The sequence below is a fragment of the Zootoca vivipara genome, chromosome 5 (assembly GCF_965207765.1).
Source record: "Zootoca vivipara chromosome 5, rZooViv2.hap1.1, whole genome shotgun sequence".
Classification (NCBI taxonomy): Eukaryota; Metazoa; Chordata; class Lepidosauria; order Squamata; family Lacertidae; genus Zootoca; species Zootoca vivipara.
In genome coordinates, this window is record NC_142588.1 from 46,651,537 (window position 1) to 46,676,916 (window position 25,380).

Genomic DNA, 25,380 nt, shown 5'->3' on the forward strand with positions numbered 1-25,380 from the left:
TGTAGTTTGCATTTTTCAGCTGATTCTGTTTTCTGCTATTAAATCAGTGTCAAAACAGATCAGTACGAACTAGGTGATTGGAACTTAAAGGATGGAAAGCTGTAACTAGGAAGTTAAAATTTTCCCCGTCCCCAATTCTACAGTCAGTAACCTCAAATCTTATGACTGGAATAAATTATGCAAAATGATCACTGCACATACATATGCATACACATGTTCTAATTCATAATTCAAGCAGAACTGCTTGTTTCCATGTTTTGCTTCATTTTAGGGAAGTAATCTTTTTTAAAAAGGGGGTAAATGCAAATAGGAGACCCTGTAGTGTGATAAGGACCATCTAAATTTATACATCCCTTATGACCATGCTTTGGAACAGACTTTGCCCCCCCCCCCAAGAAACACAGAAAACTAAAGCATTTATCATCCATTTACAGTCACTAGTATAATCTCCTTTAATCCATGTATTTACCCTGGAAATCTCATTCTGCTGTTATCCCACATGCCAATCAGAATGAGCTGTTGACAGAGAAATGTCACACATATCAAAGAAATGATAGTCCTTGAAACACAAAATGTATGTCTTCATTTTACCCAGAATTTTTCGCTTACGTTTTCTATTTTACCTGTTCCAGTGAAAGCCCAAAGCCTTGCTAAAAATATAATCTGTTGAATAAGAATATTGGGTTTTGGAAATCCTGGTTTAAAATCTGTGGGGGAGAAATCTTTCTTAGCCTCAGTTCACCATCTGAAAAGTGGGTGTTGTGAGGATCTGTGAGATAAGGAAAAGCACACTATAAAGCACACTGCATACTTAAAGTAATACAGTATGGAAATGATCAATAATACTAAATAGGGAAATGTCAGTGGCTTGGAAATGTCTGTGGATTGTAACAATTTTCTTCTTTTGTACTGAAATTAATGATAATATTCTACAAAACTTATATTTGATGCTATCCCATACAAAATCCTGCCATTTCCAAAGAGATTCACAGTGCCTCATTTTCACTTCAAATAGATGCCATATAATAGGGAAAACCTGCTCAATCTGAGTAATGATCAAAGCATCACTATCTTCTTTGCTGTTGATATTGTGGTTAGGTTTGACAGACTCCTGATAGGAGCTTAGCAAAGGAGAAAGAAAAACATTAGAAGCATAAAGTGTCCCATTTGCTTTTTTCTCAGATGCTCATTTCTTCTTGGTTCCTTGTTAAAATCTATCCTTGTCAGACTACTTCAGTTTGTTCAAAGCTTCACCCATACCCCACATTTTGCCACCTCCTCCATGGCAAATCTCAACTCCTTAGTAGACATTAGCTGTGGCCCATGGGGAAAGCATGCTATTCTCCCAAGTCCCTATCACCAAGCAATAGCTGAAGGAGAGAAAGCTATGTGCTTTAAAGTTTAATCAGTTTCGGATTTGTTTTATCTTCCCTATAAAACAAATGTACTGGTTGCCACTATCCAGTGATAAAGAAGGGTGAACAGAAGAGGTGATTTTCATACTGCAATCCATGGTTGTCATTTCAGATGTTTACTGCAACATGACAGCAAGCTTTGGATACCTAGTCGGGCTGGAGCCCAGTGCAAAAGGAACAGAATCCATAGGAAACTACCAGAGATGTAAGTCTGTTATTACATTACATGTACACTGAGGGAAAAAAGTATTTGATTCCCTGCTAAATTTGCCCGCTTGCCCTCTGCCGAAGAAATGACCAGTCCATAATTTTAATGGTAGATTTATTGTAGCTGTGAGTGACAGAAATAACAACAGGAAAAATCCCAGAAACCCTGTGGGACTCATCTGCCCCAGTATGCATACTTGCACAAAGCATATACCGGTATGTCCAAAATAAAAATATACAACTTTAAAATAATAATGGGAAATCAACATTTGCATCCTTTGACTGGCAATACGGGGGCCAGAAACCCCCTAATTGACTGAGATGGTACCTTTCTATCAGTTTTGCAGCCCTAACCTCAGCCCACTCTCATAGACAGACTTGGGAAATAGGATGTAATATACGGAAAGACACCTGAAGGATAAATAAAGGTAAAATGCAGGAACAGAAAGACAGTGTGAGGCTGAGGGAAATGAATTTGGAGGGAGAATGGTCAGGGTTACAGTTATGAATCATTTATATTTGCCTTGCTTGTTTTCTGCCTTACAAGGAGAAATCCCTTGGCCTTTTGAAGAATGACTCTTTTGCATCTAAAAAGCCTGTGTTATCGAAGACCTCTGAGCAGGGGATATTGTAATCTAATTGGGACAGTCAGTTCCAGCTTTTATGCAAAAGAGCAGCAGACAGAGCCTAGTTACCAATTGCCTGGGCATGTAACAGTGTCTATTTTAGTTTTAGTTTTGTCCTCAACAGCAATGTCTGAAGAACAAGTTGCTTTTCTAAAATTTCATTTCAAAACTGGAACAACTAGTTGACCCTGCTACACATACTCACAATATATTCATTTCTGGGGTGCCTCTAAACTCTGAATTAGATTTGTATGCCTAAATATCCTCAGATAGACGGAACTTAGTGCTGCAGTTGGCAAAGAGGTTACATGACTACAGAGGTTGAAGGTCTTGTGCTGTATTTTGTATTGTAGAACTATATTTTCCTTCACAGCTCACAAACTTTACTTGGTGATGAATATCTTCTTGGACAAATTCTTATGGTGAACAAAAATTCTGGTACACCACTTTAATCAAAAGTATATACTATCTTCACCTATAATGTGTTCTATTCTATCTGCACCTAAAATGTGTTCTCTCTTATACAGTATATTACATTCAGTAAGGCTGAGTAACTACCAGGATCAGAAGCGTTGGGGGGGGGGAGGCAGTTGCTAACATTCTGCTTTAATATATTGTCGACTTTTTCCTTTAAGCTTGGGGGGGGGGGTTATGAAAAAAATGTTTGTTAAGCAAAATTAAGATTTTCCAGTTATTCAGTATCCAGCTGAATTCTGCCATTAAATATTCAGTGCATCTCAGATTCCATTGCTAGCAGTCAGAATGACAAATAAATAATCTTTGGTATTTAATTCAGGATTAAGTCAACCAGTTCTTAGAATTTGAAAAGCAGATTACTGTGTGAGACCTCCAGGCCTTCAAACATTTGTGATGCATGGCTAGTCAGATTATCTGCAGTGCACCCATAAACATCAGACACATCAGAAAAAAATAAAAGCGAGAAAAGCAAAATACTAAATATCCTCCTCTCAATTTTGGCTAGCTCCATTACTAAAGCTGGCCCAGTCTCATTCAGCATATTGATTTAACTTAGTCCAGCAGAAATGACTAGGACTTTGCTCATAGGTTTGAGTCACAGGAATTTTTTCCATTGAGCAAGCTAATGTGGTGACGGAAATGTTACAAAAAATGTTGCAGACTCATAAATAATGGAAAAAGTTGGAGCCATACATCAACAAATTATGAAGGCTGCTTTCCTTTTGGCAAATGATGTGCATTTTTTCCCCCAAAACTGGATTTTTCTTCTAGATATATAATTGATGTCCAGTTTTATTTGTAATTTCAAGTTATAAAATTACCTCTGACCCATTTACATCAACCATATACCTTCATGTCCAAGAAAAGTTTTCTAAAGTTCTCTCCCTGCCCCCCATTAATTGCATTACTATCTTGTTTGTATAAAGTTGTAAGTCTGAGCACAGATTAGTGTTTCTATTCACAGGATAACTTTCCCCCCTTATTACCACATCTGCTTTGATCCAGCATGGATAATGCTATAACCCTTGTCAGAAAGCAAAAGGAATATTTTGTTGATTGGTGGAAATACCTGTTTGCTCCATTTCCCTTTTTACAGTAACTTCCCATAGCCCTACCACACACATAGTGTTGACTTCACTAGGTCACTAGCAGGAAGGTGAAGGAGGGAGAGAATGACATGATTCTGATCTGCGTACTGAGCTCAGGGTATAAAGGGGATGGGGCAGTCATTTGTGCTGGTTTGCACGTACTACAAAAGTACAGTTTTGAAATCAATGGGACAACTTAAAATAAGTTCCACTGATTTCTGTTGCAACTATGTTCAACTCTGGATCCAACTCAATGATTGTTAAAATAGCTAATGAAAGCTCTAACCTGCAAAGACCATTTCATTAATAAGGGACTTCCTGTTGCACAGCCTGGTTTTTTGTTACCATTACTTGGTAGTCAGATATCTAATTGATGATCTGTAGTACCTTTATATTGACCAGGAAGACACTCATATAATCACTAGCAATGTGATTTAAGATGATATTTTGGGTCCTTATAGCTCATGGGTAGGCTAACTAAGGCCCAGGGGCTGAATCTGGCCCAATCGCCTTCTAAATCCGGCCCATGAGTAGAATGTGTCATTTTATTTAAAATGTATCTCTGGGTTATTTGAGGGGCATAGGAATTCATTCAATTTTCTCCTTCAAAATATAGTCCGGCCCCCTCAAAAGGTCTGAGGGACAGTGGACTGGCACCCTGCTGAAAAAGTTTGCTGACCCCTGTTCTAGCTGCTTTCTTCACATATAAGAGTGGCTTGCAAACGTGATGAACTAACAACTTCTGAGCCAACAGCTCATGGCTCCTCTCTGCTACAGCAATTTCCACAATCTTAAAGATTCATTTGCTAGGAGTATTTGATCTTAGCTCATGAATTGATAACTGGCAGTAGTGATGAAAAAGACAGAAAGCATTTTATGAACTGGCCCTTTGCTTGAGATTGCAATAATCCATTTTTTCAAAGGGTCCTCTACTCATACCCCTCACATTGTCCATTCTAGTCCATGTGCTTTTCTAGGCAGCAATAAAGCATACAAATCTGAAAATAATTGGGTGTGAACAATTCAGTGTTTAAGAGCAGTTTGCATTGGTGATGGAATGTTTGCTTTAAGAATTATTTTCAGGAGATATTGATTTGACAATATATTACACAACCAACGCTCTTGGGAAGGCGAAAAAACATTCTCTGCTTAGCATTTCAAATAGTGTCCTAATTTAAATGAGATTTCAACTTTAATGCTTCTTTTTTTAGACTTCTCATTTGCACTACTGCAGTCTTTCAATCCCTTATTAGTCCAAGTATACAAAGGAGAGAGATGTGCTTGATGGTGATGATAATAAATACTGTAGGTTAGCATATAACCTCACATATTCAAAATGTTGAATGAAAATAAAACTGATTTATTTTCTCTTGTCCCAGCTCAAAGATAATGGTACTTTCTGGTCATTATGGTTCGAAATTTTTTGCTTAATTCACATGTTGTACCTGCATACAATTTTATGAATCCTCAAGTGATGTTCATCCATTATGTGTATAGTTAGTAAATAATACTTATTTCCCAATAACCTTAGGCTGAAGCCCTTTGCAATCATATAATGCTATGCATAGATGAATGTATGGTGGTGGCCAGGAGCATGTTTTCTGACCTAGCCCTGACGTATGCATGTTCAATGGCCCATCAGCACAGACATCTACACTTATACACCCAAAAGTACACCCAAAAGTACATGTGCTTTGAATGTGCAAACTGTATGTTGACAAAATGGAGCTGTATATACACATTGAATTCAGAGAGTTTACATGAGTTGACAGTTTAGGGAGAGAGACCAGCAGGTACAATCACAATCCCTTCCGCACGTTTATCTGTATAAAGTTGTAAATTCAGGACAAATGTTTACATGCATGCACCTTTCATGCAGTACTTGTCATGAGGCGTTTGTGTCCAAATACAAAATCTTAAATGAATATCAGCCCAGCCCTTAAACAATCAGGAAAATAGGCCTAAAAAGCACTCAGAGGTTGTGTACATTTAACTTTTTTTTTCTAGAATCAATGGAGACTACTTGGGCTTCCCCCTCCGTGGTCTCTACATGTTGCCAAGGGCTGCCAAAAAAGGCCTCGTGGGCTACATACACTCCATAGCCATCAAGTTCTCCCCTTTTTAAAGGGAAATTCCCTTATGCTGAATAGGCTTCCTCGCGAGAAAAGGCAAAACTTGACAGCTATGGTACACTCCCTTGGGCCATGTGTTTGACCACCCTGTCCTAGGAGCTGCCCATGTGACCTCGCCACTACTCACATGACCTAAGTCCCCATTAGGTAGGTGTAGGTTTCCCCAGCCTCCATTGGAGTGTATCCACACCAATGATATTGTGGGTAGATGTATGCTAAGATTGCAGTCAGCACTTCCTTCATTCACCTGAGGCATACGCAGGAAGGAAAAGGCACGGATAATCTAATGAAGGGTAGGGTTTTCAAATTTTTATCAAGTAACCATACCCACTCTTGTGGATGGTAGGATCTAGAATCAATCTAGATTGAAAGTAGCATGTTGAAGATGAGCATGAATGATTCCACAATGAGAAAAACTACATGTTCGGACTACAGATGGGTTATTGTGTAAGCAGGCTGAGTATAATGAATTAGCTTTTTATTCTAACTATGAAAGTGTCTTGCAACTTGACATGAAAAGCTGAAATATTTATCATACTTGAATCACAGGGGACAAACCAAGGAAACTAAAGCAAGAAGTTTTTATTTGTGAATTGGTATTATGTTCTTGTCCCAGAAAGATAAATGTATTTCTTTATTAGGAAGATAAATGCTTTCAAGCTAACAGTTCCTTCTATATATTCATGGCATGTTCTCTTACCAGTGATGTTTCTTTAAATCTATGTCATACACTGGACTGGGTCCATATATCAAATGCTTTTTATTCAAATCCTTTAAAAATGTAATTGTTCGAGTATCTTAGTTCTAATTCTTAGTGGTTCTGGGGTTGATAGGGTTGGGTATGCAATAATTTTCCCAAGGAGCCTATTTTAGTGCTGCTGAAGTTGCTGGGATCAAAGCCTCTGGATCCTGTATCATTACTATTATTATAACATTTCTTGTACTGCATCCTCCCTCACATCAGAACCCACGGCAGCTAGCAACATCCATAAAATACAACATTAAAAACAAAGTTAAAACCACAATCTACAGCAGTGTTTCCCAAACATCCTCCTATCCCAACTGGACCACTTGAAAATTGCTGAGGGTCTTGGCAGACCACTTACTATTTTTTTTACCTGTTACGTAGCAATTGTAATACAGCTGTATGATTTTTAATGGTATTTTACAGACATGCTGCAGACTGCCTGAATGAAGCATGCAGAACTCAGTTTGTGAACCTCTGCAGTACAGTAATCAACAGCATACAGCAATCAGTGGTGCTGATTTGTGGGGTCACTCCAGCTACGATTCAAAGGCCTGCATAACAAATAGATCTGAAGCTATCACCTGAGTGTGCAAAAACTGCAAAATCTCTACAGGGATGTCACTGCTGGGAGAGCCAAGGGTGCTATAACAGCAAGGCCTCCTCTACAATCTCTGAACTCAGCTTGCCAGGTTCTGGGAAATGCTCTTTTTCAAATACGCACACATGATCCAAGATAGACATCTTCTGTGACACTGAAAGAATCCTGCAGTTCAGTTATCCAACTGCACATGGATTTGCTGGTGTACCAACTATATAGGTGCTTCAAGCAACTGTGTGAGTTGCCTGTGTATTTGAGCTAGCCCTTACAAGAGTGGCTTCATTGAGGAATTTGGTGCAAAAAACTAGGTAAATGGTACCAGTCCTAGTACTGAAATAAGTCAGTACACATGTGAAATAAGTCAAACAGTTTTATATGGATTTTAATAGAGATGCCCACAATATTTTAAAAATAATATGCTATTGTGACAGAATCCATCTGTTCCCTCCATTTCTTATCACCCTCTAATTTCTGCTGAATGAATTCACAATTCCCAGCTCCAGTGGTTGATACTTAAGTTGCATGTTTTCACAAGTTAACAAGAAGCATTCTGGTGTAAACATAGCAGTTAACATACAGTATTCTCTATTGTGACTATTATGTAAGGAACAGAATAGCTTCTGATTCATCTCAACTCAGAGTAACTGGTTGAGTGTTGATTGTCACAGTTTATTAACTACAGTATTTAGAATTATAACCAACCCTTCACATATATCATCAGAGCAGCTTTATAATGAAATCTGAAGAACACCACAAAAAGCTAATGCATTGATAATCTTAAAAGTAAGAACAATTATAAATACAGCATCAAAATAAAAACATTTTTTAGAAAGCTAAAAAAGGACCAGCCCTGGGAAGAGTGAATGCCAAGTAAGCCCCTCCAGGGCAAACATTCTGAAACTAAGGCACCCCACTAAAAGCTGTCTTCCCAGTAAATTACCTGCTGCACCTCAGATGCTGTGGAGGCAGCTAGAGAAAGGCTGGATGGAACAGCACGTGTGGAGGCACAATTGTGCAGAACAGGAATCAGTTCCGACAGCTTTATTAGGTTAATATGCAGAATTGCATGGTTGTTTTTAGCAACTGTTCTCTGCTGGTTTTTATTTATTGCTAATATGTTTCTTGCTTTTATTACATTGTTATCAGCCACTCTAGAAGTTTTAAAATAAATGTGTTGCTGGAAGATTCCAGTGTCATCTAGTTGGGATGGTTGGGTATTATCCTGGTAAGCTACACTAAAAAGCCAACTGTTGAGAAAAGCCATTTCTGTTGGATACTAAGCATGTGGCAGTGTTGTCAAGCAATCGGCTGATGCCTCTGATTTTATCCTAGAGCTCCCACACTAAACCCCAACTGCTGGCCTGCAATCCATTTGTTGGGATGCTCCAATGCTGAAGACGAGGGTTACAACAACAAGAAGTAGTAAGTACTTTCACTAAGTATACAAAGTGTTCTCCTAGGTAATTAGAGAATACAGTGAAAAGTCAGGAAGAGTTTTTATTTTTATTTTGTTAGACTTCAGCCTACAGGTGTCTTAAGTTTACCCTAACACCGGCAGTCAGACTTCCTTGAGAATGTAGATCCTATATCTAGAGATCTTTGGGTAAACCAATTTCTTCTTTTACCTCTGCCTCCAAAGGCTGGTCTCATAGGACTCTGTTTCAAGAACAGACCTGTCAAATCTCCCAATTGCCTTTCATTACTGAATAACTCCTGTATGTCCAAGAGGACAGCTGTGTTAAAATAACAACTTCTCATCTGATCATTTCTAAAAAGCAAGAAAGCTACTTCAAGTTATTTCCCCATTTAATCTATAACTCTTTATCAAATGGGGAAGAATTTCATTTCTGGCTTGGTTCTGATACTCTGCTATATTTTAAAAGAGTGATAATGTGTTCTTAGGATGTGTAATATTGAATTTTAAAAAAATGGGATCTGATCTGCTGAACATAGACTTTGGCAGTTAGTATTGATGGACATTACTCAATGCACATCAAGAGAACAGTGAATGGCTCAAAGGTTTTAATTAGTGTTTGAAATCGGCAAGAATATGTTTTATGCTGTGAGGCACTTAGGAGAAATATCCGCTACTTACTGGCCTTCTTTCTTTTAGATGTGAATCTGTGTAGATTCCTGGATCAGCCCCAGTAGTGGGAAAACATAAAAGAATGTCATTGGATTTAGGAGATAATAATAACCATTTTTAGGTTGATAGTGTGTGTGTGTGTGTGTGTGTGTGTGTGTGTGTGTGTGTGTGTGTGTATCTATTATATATCTATATATCATGAGATATACATTCTCTGAACTGGAACAGTGAAATTCACTGATGCAAAGAAGAACAAGAAAGACGTTCTAGAGACTAAAACCTTCCTGAAAAAGTCTGTCTTCTATTGTAGTTGTCACAGTTGAAAACTCTGCACAATCCATATAACTATGAGAGTTATAAAAAAGAAGCCGTTTACTTTTAAGTTATAGCCCATTGCTTTGACTTAAAAACCTCACTATAGGTTAACCAAACTGCAGGAGGCAGTGCAAGACAGGAGTGCCTGGCGTGCTATGGTCCATGGGGTCACGAAGAGTCGGACACGACTAAACGACTAAACAACATAGCAGTTGGACTGTTGCAAATTTGAAGGTTTCATTTGAAAACTTAACTCGTTTCAGAGAAGACATGCATAAGGTTATGCTGTAAATGAAATTAAAATACTGGAACTTCATTTTAATAGAATAATGGCAATCACCACACCACCACCAACCAACTTTCTACACCTACATGAGACAGAGAACAAAGAGGCAAACAAGACAGAATAAATAATCTGGCCAGAGGAAATCAGGAGGAGTGACATTAACTCAGGAAGAGTGCACTGCGAGAACAAGTTCTTGGAAGGGAGGGAAAGGGACCAAAAATAAAATAAGAATGGACAGAAAAATGAGCCATAGATACTTTTTCAGAGAATATTGCATTTTCTAGTCAGCCCTGAAAAGGTAGGATAAAGTTCTCCTATGAAGGTCCAAAGCGTCAGCTGATGCGAGACGTTGATGGAAGAGGGGATAAACTTTAATTAACTGCATGGCTGAAGCAGACTGAAAAAAGGGAAGTTGAAATCAGCCAAAGCGTGAGCTGCCCAATATGGAGGTAAATGAAGGTTGGAGCACTGAGATTCAGAGAAGCAAACTTAGGGCTCTTCAGACCTCAGTGGCAGCATTGGATACGGGGGCTGTCCCATTCCATCCTATAGTAATAGCCACATTTCAGGCTTCAGTCCTGCTTTCCTGCACTTCAGTGGTGGCATCAGGAAAATAAATGGGCACAGAAGTATATTTCTAGGTGGAAGAAAATAACAGTACATTTTAATGACGGGTATCCAGCAGTGTGTGTGTGTGTGTGTGACAAGCTCCTTGGTTTAGGAGGAGGCATCTGCCCCTCCCCCCCAGTACTGCTCCCCCTTTGACGCTGCCTATGCTGCACCGTGTTAGTGTTTGGGACATACCTGTGTTGATGGTGGGGTGGAGGAAGAAGTTAAGAGGGGCTGAATCTGAAAATGAAAGGAAGATTTTCAATCATTCTCTGTGCTGGTTGGAGCAGTTCAAAGGCTCGAGGATGTGAACAAGGTGCTTGGGATTGGTCAGGGCGACCACTCTGCACCCTTGCTCTTCTTTGCTGATTAAATGTAGCAGAGAGAGGACAGCTGGCAGGGCTGGTGGTCCCTCATAGAATTGTAGAGTAGGAAAGGGACCCATGGGTCATCTAGTCCAACCCCCTGCAATGCAGGAATCATAGCTAAAGAATCCCTGACAGGTGGCCGGCCAACCAACCTCTGTTGAAAAACCTCCAGTGATGGAAAGCCCACTACCTTCCGAGGGAGTCCATTCCCGTCAAACTTCAAATAAAGCAAATTGGTTTATCGCTCTTAGTTTTGCTCTGTTGTATCTTCAGCCCAAGGCACTTTGATTGTCTAAACCAGAAAGTGCCAAATAAATCAGCCTAGTGATGTCCGAGGATGCATGAGATCTTACAACATGTGTGCAGAGTCCTCCAGTGCACATCACAGTGATCTTTAGATAAAAAAAAGCATCTGTGCAGGGAGAAAGGGGAACGCTAAACAGAGAGAGAGAGAGAGAACACTGTAGACACCACACAACTGCATCACATAAATATCAATACGTACTAATCTGAAAACATAATTCCAAATACCCTGATCCCAAAAATATTTCCTCAGAACTGTTCCACTTCCATGTAAAGCTGCATAAATTTAAAAAACCCTTATTTGTCTTAATTAAAACTAAAGCCAAATATAATTAAAGGCTTCTGTCTACCCTAGATGAGTACACTGTGCCCTCCCCAAGCATTCATTCATAATTAATGCTACTTTAAAGGTACACTGAATTGAGGATAAATTGTTATGCAGTTGTCTGACTATTCCAATTCTGTATTCAGTCGCTTAGGGTCTGAATGCAAAATAAGACATTTCAGCTAATGCATACAGTAGTTATAAGTGTATTGGTTGGACATCTGTATAAATTCCCACCGTACAGTCAGCTAAAAGAATATTTTTGTACCATCTATTTCTCTTTCAGTAAGTGAATCTTTGAAACATCAATTGTATGTGTACTCTCGGTAGTGGCACCCAAAGAGAACAACAATTACCAGACCTTTAGAAGGCATCTTAAGGCAGCCCTGTTTAGGGAAGCTTTTAATGTTTGATGGATTTCTGTATTTTAATGTTTTGTTGGAAGCCGCCCAGAGTGGCTGGGGGAACCCGGCCAGATGGGTGGGGTATAAATAATATATTATTATTATTATTATTATTATTATTATTATTATTATTATTATTATTATCATCATCATCTTAGCAAAGTGAAAGCTTCATATTCTTCAGTGTTTGAAATTCATGGCTGTAGAGCATTCCAAATATAATTTGTTATAATACTTTATTAGAATTAAGATTTCAGCACTCTTATATGGGGATCTCCTTACTGCATTTCAGTTTAAGATATTTTCCATGTTCATACATTTGCTTTTGTATTTTATGCAGCTTTTCACTTGTGTGAAGTGACTGAACAATTTCTGTCTTGGGAGTAATGAGCTTGAAGGCCATACCTAATCTGCATATGCCAATTTGATATATTTAACATCATTTAAATTAATAAATTGGACACCAGACAACAACTGGAAGTGTTAACCCCAAGTGCATGAGTTCCATGTATCTGACTTTGAAAAATAAATGGAAATGAACTTTCATCATTCTTTTAACAGATGAAAAGAATCAATTGAGAAATCTAACAATTTCTTAGTTAATAATATCATTTGGATATGGAAAGCCATAGTTTATTTTTAAGTACTGATTAAGAAATGATATATAAATATTGTTACCGGGCCTCCCTCTTTTTTTTTTCTACAGGAGGACTAAAGATATAGTAGTCAGGTGACTAGATGATACTCTTTCCTGGATTGCTCTCTTTCTCCTACCCACTTGACACACCTGTCACAACTCTCATACTGCTGATTTCCTTGACATCTGAAGGGAGAGTGGCACCGCTACCGAGAATGCATTCTTTGGCTGGGAAGTGCCCTTGACACCATGTGCATTTACCTTTTTCACACTATGATTGGCATTCAAGCAAGTTTTACTCATAGTAGACCCATTGAAATTAATGGAGCTCACTGTGTTCATTAATTTTAATGTTCTACTTTAAAACTTAGTTGAATCCCATTCTGTCTCCATATGTGGATATCGAATGAGGGCAAGGAGAGAAGGTTTCATCTCACTCCCCAGAACACACACCTGGATAAAAGCATCAGCAGTCTAGCCTGTAAAACATTTTGGCATCCATTTTAAAGTCTTGCGAGAAGCAAAGTGCTGTTCACTCAAAATTATTTTGTAATTTCTCTGGAGATATTTGATGTATAACAGTATTGAAGCTGGGGGGGGGGTGGATTATCTGTTTACCTAGTTCATTCCCCTGCCACTTCAGAACTGCTTATTCCTGTATATTCTCTAGTGCTTTGCTTACAGTCTGCTATTGTTTACTAAGGACATTTAATCCTATCATGCAAAGCTCTAATTGTTTAAAGCATAATTATAGATGTTAAATTGTTTTGCTTTTATGATAAAATGTCCTTTGGAGAGAATCAAAACAGAAATTAAATGAATGTAAAATGGAATTATTTAAAAAGTCACTAATTGAATACTAGGCAATTAAAATTAGAAGCTTTTTGATGAAATAATTATTTTAATTATACAGCGTACTTAGGTTCACCATTTGTAAACACTTCAGCATTTATCATTAAGATGGATTTTCATGTACACTTGTTCCACTTGTTTTATTTAAGAAAAACAGGTACTCCAGAATGCCTACAAGGACCATCTACAAACTGGTTCAATCAAAATATGTTGACTCACACTGATTTAAGTTCAATTGAAGCAAATAGAATTTAAGCCCAATTTACATAGAGCACCACACCACCAACATGGCTGTTCCCCGGACACCAAATTTCATGGATACCTATATATTTGTACAGCTGCCTGCTTTATGACCAGTTGCATCATTTTCAGGGGGGGTGCATAGTCAGGTCAGGAACTTTTCTAAACGTTAAGTTGAAAGAGCAGCATTTACATAACAATATTCAATCAGAAAAAGTCTATAAGAGCTATTGTAGGGGATATTCTGTAAGAATGCCAGTAAGGTTCACTTCCTATATTACGGCCTTGTATTACAGAACTAGATGAATTAGCAACAGTACTTCTATTGATTGCCACAAACTGCTGTGGGTCCCTGAAATGTTCCTAAGCATATTCATCCAGCCCAGGTTACCTTTTCAAATACAAGATTAACCTGCAGGGATATTCCTATGAAGTTAAAATATAATGGCCACAATCCAAAAACCCACAAGGTTTTCCATGCACAGAGACAGTTTTGCATCAACAGGGGCCACCACAATTCGAAAGCCCTACGTTCACAATGTACTTCCCATCATAGAAGTACATCATAGACTGTAAGGCAAATCCAGCAGACATATATCTGTCTGCATCAGTGCCACTGCACTGGGGTGAATGTAAAAGACAGTTTTACATGATAATCAAACTACTACAATAATCCTCTAGTAGGTGGCCTTGAAATTAACTAACATTTTATAATTGTATCATTTATAATATATATCTTCCTTTTAATATGCTGCATTTCTTATTTCACTGACAGTATCAAATTCACTAAGGAGGTTATCTATATTCCTACTTGACAGATGAATAAATGTTTATGAGTAAATGTTGAATGTTTATATAGTGCATGGTTTATTTGTATTGACTGTATCCTAGGACTTCACAGTGAATGGCACAGTGAATGAAAGTAGACCCAATGAAATTCATGAACATGAATAAATTAGGTTTATTAATTTAAATAGGGTTACTCTGACTATAACTTAGTTGAATTCTACCCAGTGTCTATAAAAGTGTATGAATGCCATTAGGATCAAAAGAAGGATGTAGTTGGCAAATAAAAAGTTTTTTGAGTGAGAGATCAAGAGAACTTCAACCATAACAGATTAATTCAAACAGGTTACCTTAAAAAGAAAAGGAGGTAAAGTCCCATTCCATTCCTGTTTCAGATGAGCAGAAAGCTTGTTTTGGTCAGCTCATTATTTGGTTAAAGATAAGGATCATGAAAAGTTGACTGTATTTGTGTATATGCCTGGTTATCATTACAGCAAAAAATTGGTATTTTGTGTCTCATATTTTAAGCTTGTATTTTTAAAGTTTAGATGTTAATTAAAAATAAGATTAGTTAAGTTTTATTCCTTTAGTTCTTTGTGAATAAAAATAATGTCCTTTATGACTATGTGCATGTGTTCAACAAGTGTTCAACTTTAAAAAATATTCCCTGGGTACACACACCCCATCACCTCATAATGGTCTAGATCTACAGGTATTGTCTGATCTAGCCCAGCAAAGCTGAAGTAGTGCAGAATGATGTTTTCCTCCCAGGAATTAACATCATGATTCCCAGGGCCAAGTCTAATCAGTTATTTGTTAAATATATGTTTTACACCAATGGCAGCAACTAACTTTGACTGGAGACCAAAAGGACAAATAATGAACCGAACAGTGAAGCAGGCCAAAGCTCACTGCTAGCTTCACGCACATAGTTCAGACCCAACTACCAAGAAGTGATTCTTAAATACAAAGCAACACTTTGTTACAACACTGTTCCACACAGCAGATTTAGCAGAGATATCCAGGGGCCATGGCAGCTGAGGAGGGTGTGCTAGACAACCTTCCCTCATTCATGTATAACTAATGCAATGAAAGATGTTTTAAACCTCAACTTCTCAGGATTGTAAAAGGCAGCAGTATAAAGAGATTGGCATAACTGTGCTATGCATGCTGTGCTAGCCCTGCTTCTCATTTAAAAAATCCTAAAAACAATCTAGTAAAGGGTGAGGTTCTTTCTAACCTACCCCTTGCTCAATCCAAGAAGTCTTCGGTTGCTCTGTATTCCAGGAGTTTCCAATCCAGCAAGCACGTTAATGAATAACCCCTTGCAAAATAGTTGTTTTCTTTTCTATATTATGATTGATTACTTTGTCTATTACGTTTTTCTGTTAACTATTACAGTATTTATTAAGATTTTTACTAATTGAGTTGATTACTGGTGTGCAATATCTGGCATTGCTACTAATTCTGGAAAACTCAGCACTTTTTTTTTATCTACCATGTTGTCCTCCACATAGATTAGTTACATGGACACCTGGTCCAATAGTACAGCTATTATGTATTTAATTTTTCTCAAGACAGCAGTGACTTATCTCTGATTTGCTTATCTGTTTGCTTCAAAATCCCCTGAACATGTGCAAGTGAAACTTTAAATAAGATGCCCTTGCACGGATTTAAATGTCTAGCTTTAGGCATCCAAAATTGAAAATTCTGACCTCATTCACCCAATTTCCCACTCTATAAAATGGGACAAAGACTACTTAACTCAGCTCACCAGGTTGCTGAAAGGCCTAATTTAGGAATATGTTAGAGTAGTATGCAATTCTAGCGCTATAGAAATTTAAAGCATTTCATAATCGCCCATTCTTTATCTACAGTTCCTACCCCCCCCCCCCACTTTTAAATAGTAATCAAATCATTTGACTAGATAAGTGAATCTGGTTCTTTCACATGCCACTCAGTAAAAAAGAAAAGGAGAAAAGTATTGACTCAGTTGAGAACAAGATACGCACAAAATAGTCCCTAGTGGAGCCAGCTGATGAGAGGGTCCACTGTCCCTTGCGCCGCTGCCGGTTCAAGTCTTCCTTGAGGGAGGAGGGAGGAGAGCTGTATCCATAATGGCTATAACTCGGTGTTACAGCACACATACTTTACACAGAAAAGGGCCCAGGTTCAATCCCTGACATCTCCAGGTTGTGCTGAGCAAGATGTTTTGACTGAAACCCCGGAGGGTTCCTGCCAGTCAATGTAAACCCTACCGAACTAGATAGACCAATGGTCAGACTCTGTATAAGGCACCTTCCTACATTCACACTGCCTTCCTTAGTTATGATTCTACTAGTGTAATTCAGCCCGTTGAGTAAACGGGCGCTAGAACATCCCAGTGGTTAGAGAACATGGGTGTGCAATTATCATAGAATTGTATAGAGTTGGAAGGGAACCCTAGGGGTCATCCAGTCCAATCCCCTTGCAGCCCATCCATAAGGTATTTCCCTGTTCCTCCTTCCTTGCTGCAGCGCCTCAAGTTTCCCCTCTGAATCCCTGCAGAGCCAATGGTTAAAGAACATGGGTGTTCAGTGATCGTAGAATTGTATAGAGTTGAAAGGCACCCCCAGGGATCATCCAGTCCAACCCCCTGCAATGCAGGAGTCTCAGCCAAAGCATCCCTGACAGATGACCCCATCCAACATCTGCTTGGAAACCTCCAACATTAACCTATCTCTGCTTCGCTTCTCCCCCCATCCCCCCCAATTATCATAGAATTGTGTAGTTGGTGGTTGGAAGGGAAGCCCAGGGGTCATCCAGCCCAACCCCCAGCAGCCCATACGATATTCCCTCCCTCCCCCCTCTGCTGCAGCACCTCAAGTTTCCTCTCTCCAGAGCCACCCTATCCACCCTTCCCCCCTCAGAACGACAATTATTTTTCCCCAACCCTCCCCGCCCCCAATATCAATCTCAGCAGCCACAACATGCCTCCCCACCCCCACCTTAATAGTCGCAGCGTGACACACACGCCACCCCTTTTCCCGCCTCAGTTTTCCCTCAATATCTCAACACACACAAACCCACTACCCTCCTTCCCCGAACTGCTTCAGTTTTCCCTCCCCTCGAGTCCTTTCACGGGTGCTAGAACAGGAGGAGGAAGCGGAGCAGCGACGGAGGAGCAGCACTGGTGGCAGCCCAAAACGGGCGCTAGAACATATGTGGGCGGCCTCTTGGTGGCGGGGCAGGCCCAGGTGGAGGTGCTACTCTTGCCGCCACCTCCGCCGCCACCCGAAAAGCAGCCAGCGCAGCAAGCTGAGGGAAGCGGCCCTGGCAGCAGCAACACTCTGCAGGATGCGCTGCTGAGCAGGCCCGGCCTGGAGCCGGAGCGCGGGGAGAAGCGGCCCCAGGAAGAGGGCGAGGAGGAGGAAGCAATCTGGGGCAGCCTTGTCCTGGTGAGCAGCAGCCCCACGACGACATATGTGGTGAAACATTTGTATTTTTAACGGAGCAGTGTTGAAGCCCATTAAAAAGAGAATGGGGAGGGAAACTGCCCGCCCACCAACAGCTCAGCCCAACCTCCCACTGGGTTTGTCCACACAACCTCTGCTCTTCTGAAGCTGGGACCGGGAGAGGAGCGCGCCTAACCCGCGCAACTGGCTCACCCGTGTAGAGGGGCAGGCACTCGGTGGAAACCCGACTCCTACACTGGCATAAGTCACGCGAGGAAACCGGCTCAGCTCCCGGTACAGGGCGCCAAGAGAACCTGACCCCGCTGGAGGCTAGAAGGAGAGAAGAAGAGGCGTTCTTCCAGGGCAAATAGAGGCACTTGCCCAGCGCCCTCCTCCTTCCCCTTACCCCGTCCCTCCCCTGTTCCGCAGCCCGACTGCCTCTTCTGCTCTGGAAGCCATCGCCCTGGAAGGCCAATGGGCGCCAAGGAGAAGGCCGTGATTCGGCCTCTTTCTGCGGCGGCGGCACCTACGGCCGCTCGTCAGGGCGCTCTGCTGAGCCCAGCTGGCTAGCGGGCGCGATTCGGCCTCTTTCTGAGGCGGCGGCGTGTATGGGGGCCGGCTGGCCCCTTCCACGGCCGCCATTTCATCGGGCGCTCAGCTGAGCCCAGCTGGCCAGCGGGCGCCCAGGAGAAGGCCGCGATTATTCTGAGGACTGTGAGGGAAACGGTAGGCAGAGGGGTCGGGGGGGTCGGGAGAGAGCGCCTGTGTGTGTGTGTGTTCCAAGTCTCTGGTCCAATCCCTGTGTCCGTGGGGCACATGCGCAATAGCGCGGAAACGGGACACAGGGAATCTGGATGCAGAGACACAGGGACTTTATTATATAGGATGATGGCATATAAAGTATGGAGAAAGCCCTATCAACAACACTCTGCAACCTAATTCCTGAAGTACAAGCCTGTGTTAGGAGGGTTACTCAAATGAAGGGCTAGTTTACTTGCTATCACAAGTGGCAAGTTTTTTGCTGTCACCATGGTTGCTCCCAGGCAGTCTACCATAATTTTCTGGGCAGATGATGTATACACATTCTAAGGAGCAATATGGAAGCAGCCAAAGAAGCAATTGCTACCACATTGCTAAGCATAATTTAACTATGTGATTAGATGGTTGCAGTCCTTCCACATACAGCCAAACCTATCATTACATAACAATTCCTCCTCCAACTGAAGTTTTATGGGCTACATTTCAGAAACAGACAGTATCATTTGGGGAGGGCCGATGCATTATTGAGCAAACTATCAAAAGTGAATAAAATATAAAGAGCTTACCTCTTAGACAGATCATTTCCAAGCATATAAACTTTTATCATACTTTTGAAAAAGTGTCAAACCACTCGAAGGAGCACTTTAAAAATATGAGTTATGAAAAACTGCTTTTACAGGTAATAGGAGCTCTGTAAAAGTCCTTCAGAAAATGGAGTTGCCTCCATTTTCAACAAAGAAAAAGGTATAAAATTTGTGACAAATGGGAGTAGCTAGGACAGAATCATGGCCTTGACATTCAATCAAAGGCTTCTGAGATTGGTAAATAGTTCTGACAACAGATTGCATGTTTATGTGATAATAATTGCTCCCATGTTCACCTGCTATGCATGATAATAGTTCCTATCGGAGTGATATGGGTGTGATAATAAATAAATAAAAATTCAGAGGCAAAATAAAAACAGACAAGACGGTTTCTATATAGTGTTGCTTTCCATCCAAGATTGCCCTTAATGGTTTTTTAAAACTCTGTTCCATTGTGAGACAAATCCTGGATTGTTTTGCTGTTTGAATACACAATTCTGCTATTGTTCACCCTCTGTGCCTCCTCTAAGGCTGCCTCTATACACAGTGAGGCACATTGCAATTGCTTCCTATGAGATTATCCCAGGCATAGACAACATGTTCCCTCCAAATATTGTTGGACTGCGTTTCCTATGGCCAATGGTCCAGCCACACCTGGAGGGCACTATATTGGCTACCCCTTCTATCACATGGTTCTGAGGTATGTGTATTGTTGGGCAGGACCAGCCACAATTGTAGAATGCTGGTCTCATAAGACCAGGGGTCAGCAACCTTTTTCAGCCATGGGCCGATCCACTGTCCCTCAGACCATGTGGTGGGCCGGACTATATTTTGAAGAAAAAATGAACGAATTCCTATGCCCCACAAATGCATTTTAAATAAAAGCACACATTCTACTCATGTAAAAACACCAGGCAGGCCCCACAAATAACCCAGAGGTGCATTTTAAATAAAAGCACACATTCTAAAAGGTAAAGGTAAAGGGACCCCTGACCATTAGGTCCAGTCGTGACCGACTCTGGGGTTGCGCGCTCATCTCGCATTATTGGCCGAGGGAGCCGGCGTATAGCTTCCAGGTCATGTGGCCAGCATGACAAAGCCACTTCTGGCGAACCAGAGCAGCGCACGGAAACGCCGTTTACCTTCCCGCTGTAGCGGTTCCTATTTATCTACTTGCATTTTGACGTGCTTTCGAACTGCTAGGTTGGCAGGAGCTGGGACCAAGCAACGGGAGCTCACCCCGTCACAGGGATTCGAACCGCCGACCTTCTGATCAGCAAGCTCAGTGGTTTAACCACAGCGCCACCTGGGTCCCACCTGGGTTATTTTATTTTTAAATAAAAGCACACATTCTACTCATGTAAAAACATGCTGATTCCTGGACCATTCGTGGGCTGGATTGAGAAGGCCGCATCAGGCCCATGGGCCTTAGGTTGCCTACCCCTGCATGAGACCAACCAAGGTTTGCAGACTACCCGATTGCAAGGGCCAGAGCTCAGTGGTAAAGTATCTGCCTTGCATGCAGAAGGTCCCAAGTTCAATCCCTGGCATCTCCAGGTAGGGCCCAGAATGCCCCCTGCCCGAGACCCTGGAGAGCTGCTGCCAGTCAGTGTAGACAATACTCAGGTGGATGGACCAATAGTCTGTCTCCATATAAGGTAGCTTCCTATGTTTCTATCTTGTAGCAAAAGCAGCAAAGAGTCATGTGGCACCTTATAGAATTATTAAGGCGTAAGCTTTTGCTGGCTAGAATCCACTTCATTAGTGGATCTCTAAGCCTATGCCATATTAAATGTATTATTCTTGGTTAGATTTTCTGCAGCAGACCAACACTTCTACTATTAGCCTATACACGGTCTAGTATAAGCTTCCTCAACCTTGGCCCTCCAGATGTTTTTGGCCTACAACTCCCATGATCCCTAGCTAGCAGGACCAGTGGTCATGGATGATGGAAATTGTAGTCTCAAAACATCTGGAGGGCTGAGGTTGAGGAAGCCTGGTCTAGTATCTGCAGTTACATAAGAACCTATCTAATCTATCATCCTGTTCTCGCACTGACTACCAGATGCCTGTAGGAAGCTCATTTGCAGGACCCGAGTGAAACAGCTTGTGTTTCCTAGTAACTGGTATTCAGAGGCATACTGCCTCTGACAATGGAGGTTAACATAGTCATCATGGCTAGTGGTCATGTGATAACTCTGTGGGCAAGTGGCTCCCACAGTGTTTAGTATGTGTGTGAAAGAGGATTAAAATTCCACTCTACAGACTGCCATATATTAAAGGGCACCTGCTTATGGCAATGTGGGCACATTCCCAGCAAGAATTGTGTTACAGTTCGCTGGCAACACCAAAACAAGCAGCCAACACCACCAAACTCCCAGTTACCCAGGAGTAAGTCCCATGAATGGGATTGGATTATCATCTGTGTATACAATATATATAATATTTCAATCCAGTAGGACAGCATCTCATGAAGTTTTACATATTTAATGTTAGACAGCTTTGACAGCCATTTGAGCAACAATTAAGGTGATATTATATTAACATCAAAAAACAATTCCCTGTGTGAATGACAAGTTTTTGCATTTTCAAACAGGTTTGATAGCAGTTACCATGTTTCTGGTTGCTCAAGAAGTTGCACAAGCGGAAGAACATCTTCAGACTTAGTTTCACTTTTCTCATGCTACTACGTGTGTCTATTGGAAGGTTTTAAACAGAATTTCCATGAGTGGAAGACAGGTTATGCATGCAGAAGGGATCTTTAGATTCCACCCAATTCAGATAGCTTCACTGTTCTAGATAATTTGGCTTCTCTGTATAGTATAGTACATGGGTATCAAATAAATTGTATTCACTGTGTCACATCGGAAACCTTGGAAACTGCTACAGGATGAGTTGAGTGTACTCAACTCCTTTATCTCAGGAAAGTTTAAGACTGCAACAATAAATTCCATTGAATTTTAATGTGAATATATAAACAAAAGTAATAATAGGGTGAATACCTAGTAATTTCAGCTTTCAAAATCTTTAAGCCTCTTAAATGTAATTATCAAGTAATCTATAGAAGCATGTTCTGTAATTAATGTGTGGATGCATGTTACTGTACTGTGTAAGAAAATCCTATGTATTTACTATATGACTATTCAAATGTAAGCACATACCAGGAAAACAGAAGTTTCTTCAAAGAAAAAAAGAGTATCAGCCTACGCTAGGAATATATTCTATTAATTTGCTTTTAAGGAAATATCTCTGAAGAATGTCAAGCACAATAAATACATATTCCCCTAACATGAAAGCTCACAAAATGCTTACAGTACAAACCTATATGTCTACTAAAAATTAAGTCCACTGAGTTCAATGGAACTTAAGTCTTAAGTATGTACAGTAATAGACCCTTACAAGACCAAATTATGGCATTGTGGCCTCTTGACAGCTGGTTTTGAATTTAAAAATGAGATGAAACTGAAATGTCAAGGTGACAAAAATGTATTCAGAGCACTACAGTGATTCAAAAGCAGCAGTCTGGGAGATTTAACTGTTTTCTGCAATATCTTCCCATTGTATGATTCATTCTAAATTATGATTGGTTATATACAGATGTTATCTTAAAAAGCAGAGACATCACCTTGCCAACAAAGGTCCGTATAGTTAAAGCTATGGTTTCCCCAGTAGTGATGTATGGAAGTGAGAGCTGGACCATAAAGCAGGCTGATCGCCGAAGAATTGATGCTTTTGAATTATGAAATTATGGAGACTCCCATGGATTGCAAGAAGATCAAACTTATCAATTCTTAAGGAAATCAGCCCTGAGTGCTCACTGGAAGGACAGATTGTGAAGCTGAGGCTCCAATACTTTGGCCACCTCATGAGAAGAGAAGACTCCCTGGAAAAGACCCTGATGCTGGGAAAGATTGAGGGCACTAGGAGAAGGGGACGACAGAGGACGAGATGGTTGGACAGTGTTCTCGAAGCTACGAACATGAGTTTGACCAAACTGCGGGAGGCAGTGGAAGACAGGAGTGCCTGGCGTGCTATGGTCCATGGGGTCACGAAGAGTCGGACACGACTAAACGACTAAACAACAACAAATATACAGATGAGCATCATTAGACAGAAATTATTTAATTCTGTTTTCTTCAGCTTCCTCCAGCTCCTAGCACCCTCCTACTGCACTGCTTTCATTTTGCTGCTTTCTGTGCCACCTTTCCTTCCTTTTGTATCCTTCCATTGATGATGAGGTTTCATTTGTAAAGCAAGAGGTGCAGACACTAAAACCTGCCTAGATGTCAAGGAAAATGTTATGTACTTCCTCCTAGGTTTCTGCTCATATTACTCAACTCTCAAATGGGCTTTTCTGGAAAACAAAATGACCATTGAGGTTTGGCTGTAGGAATGTTCATGTAACATGCAGTTATGCCCTTACAAGCAGGGCTGGCAACCCTTGGTGGATTGCACATACAGAGGAAACTGCAAGTCAGCAAGCTCTTACTGCTGTAGATTGACATTTTACAGAAAATACCAATAAATATAACATACCACACACACACACACACACACACACACACACAAACGAGCAGGAGCTAAAATCAGAAATAGTATGTTTAATAGCCCAAATTAATCCCAACACACAAAATTCAAGAGAAAGCTCTCATTTTGAATCAAAGAAGGGACATTTCCTCCTCTTGCAACCTTTCCCTCTATGGATTGCACACAGTGCGTCTGGAGAAAAGACAGTTTTAAGGAACCTATTTATTAAGTGTTAAGCCAATTTTCTCCATGCTGCCATTCCCCACCCCTCCAAGTTTGAGAAATCTGATCTTTCAGGCAACACAAGTGTCTCAAAATGGCAGTGAGGTGTGGGAGGCAGATCAGAAATAGAATATAGATTAAGAAGCAACATCAGGGAATTCCCCCCCCCCCATGGTGCATATTTCTCATGCAGTTGAATGTATATGATATCTGAGGAACAATTTCCTTAACAATATCTTTGCTTCATCTCTCTAGTATTGTTTTTGCTCTTACTGCTGTAGTACCTGTCATCAAAAACATATCTCCAACTTCACAACTTTTTGTCTCCTAGATTTTATTTCCTGTGTCACTCGCCAACTACCTTCATAAAAGCACACCCAAAGCTCCTGAAAAAGCATTACTCCCACCAGCTTATTTCCATAGATTTAAACTAAGGAAGATGCTTGATTAGCAAACATCTGTCATTGCTTGATTAGCAAACATATGTCATTGCTAATAATCATTTCTATGACATCGCTGCTCTGCTTTCACTGAGTGCCTCAGATTATACATCTGCCTTCCTAGGAAGTATCATTTGTCCCTGTAGCATGACTCTGAGGCTCTTGACAAGTGACTGTTCAAAAAAACAAAAATCTTTTGTGAAATATTTATATGCACATTCCCTTTTATCCACCTATCCCTAGTACACATTCCAGAATAAGAAAAACCTGCTGTTTAAAAGGGTTACATTGGCTACAAATTCACTTACAAACATATATTCACCTATAACTTAGCTTCCATGTACATACACAGTTTTCCATGGTTACTCAGTTGTGGCTTACTTCATCTACAGACTGTAAGCCATAATGAAGCTCAGGACATTGTGGTGACACTGGCCATCTACTGCAACCCCCGCCCCCTTTACATATATGCTTTAATTTAATAGAGTGGCACATATTAAAAGTGATGGACTGTATTGGTGTGGGGAGGCTGGCTGGAGAGGGGCATGTATAAGGAAGACATCCATTTTGGGCATGTGTCTATATCATTCTGAGACAACAGCTTAATCCTAACCATGCCTACTAAGAAATAAATCCTGTGGGATTCAAAGGATATGTGGAGCTAGGATTGCAGTCTAATATGACAAACTTAAAAAAGAAGAAAGTCTCCCATTTATACGTAAACATGCCTAGGGGTTGGCGCCTTTGTTAAAATAAATAAATTTAATCATTAGATTTTACAGCCAGAGCAACACCTAACACATCAGTGTCACTCCAGAAACCAGATGAGATAATTTGGAACCCCAGAATCATGGGGGAACTTTGGGCAGGGATAATTCCATAAGCATTGCTTTAGAAACATGTGAATGACAT

The 25,380-nt window shown here is 40.5% G+C and overlaps 1 protein-coding gene and 1 long non-coding RNA gene across 2 annotated transcripts in view; one reads left to right on the plus strand and one right to left on the minus strand.

Moving 5' to 3' along the window:
• Positions 1 to 10,193, plus strand: part of LOC118096462 (uncharacterized) — a 72,827-nt gene extending 62,634 nt beyond the window's left edge. The window contains exons 2-3 of the long non-coding RNA XR_004693926.3: positions 1,528 to 1,620; positions 8,624 to 10,193. This is a non-coding gene — a long non-coding RNA (uncharacterized LOC118096462). The remainder of the gene's footprint in view (positions 1 to 1,527; positions 1,621 to 8,623) is intronic.
• The window catches only part of ATRNL1 (attractin like 1), a 497,126-nt gene that overhangs the window by 13,842 nt on the left and 457,904 nt on the right, over positions 1 to 25,380 (minus strand). The gene's annotated exons all lie outside the window — the stretch shown is intronic.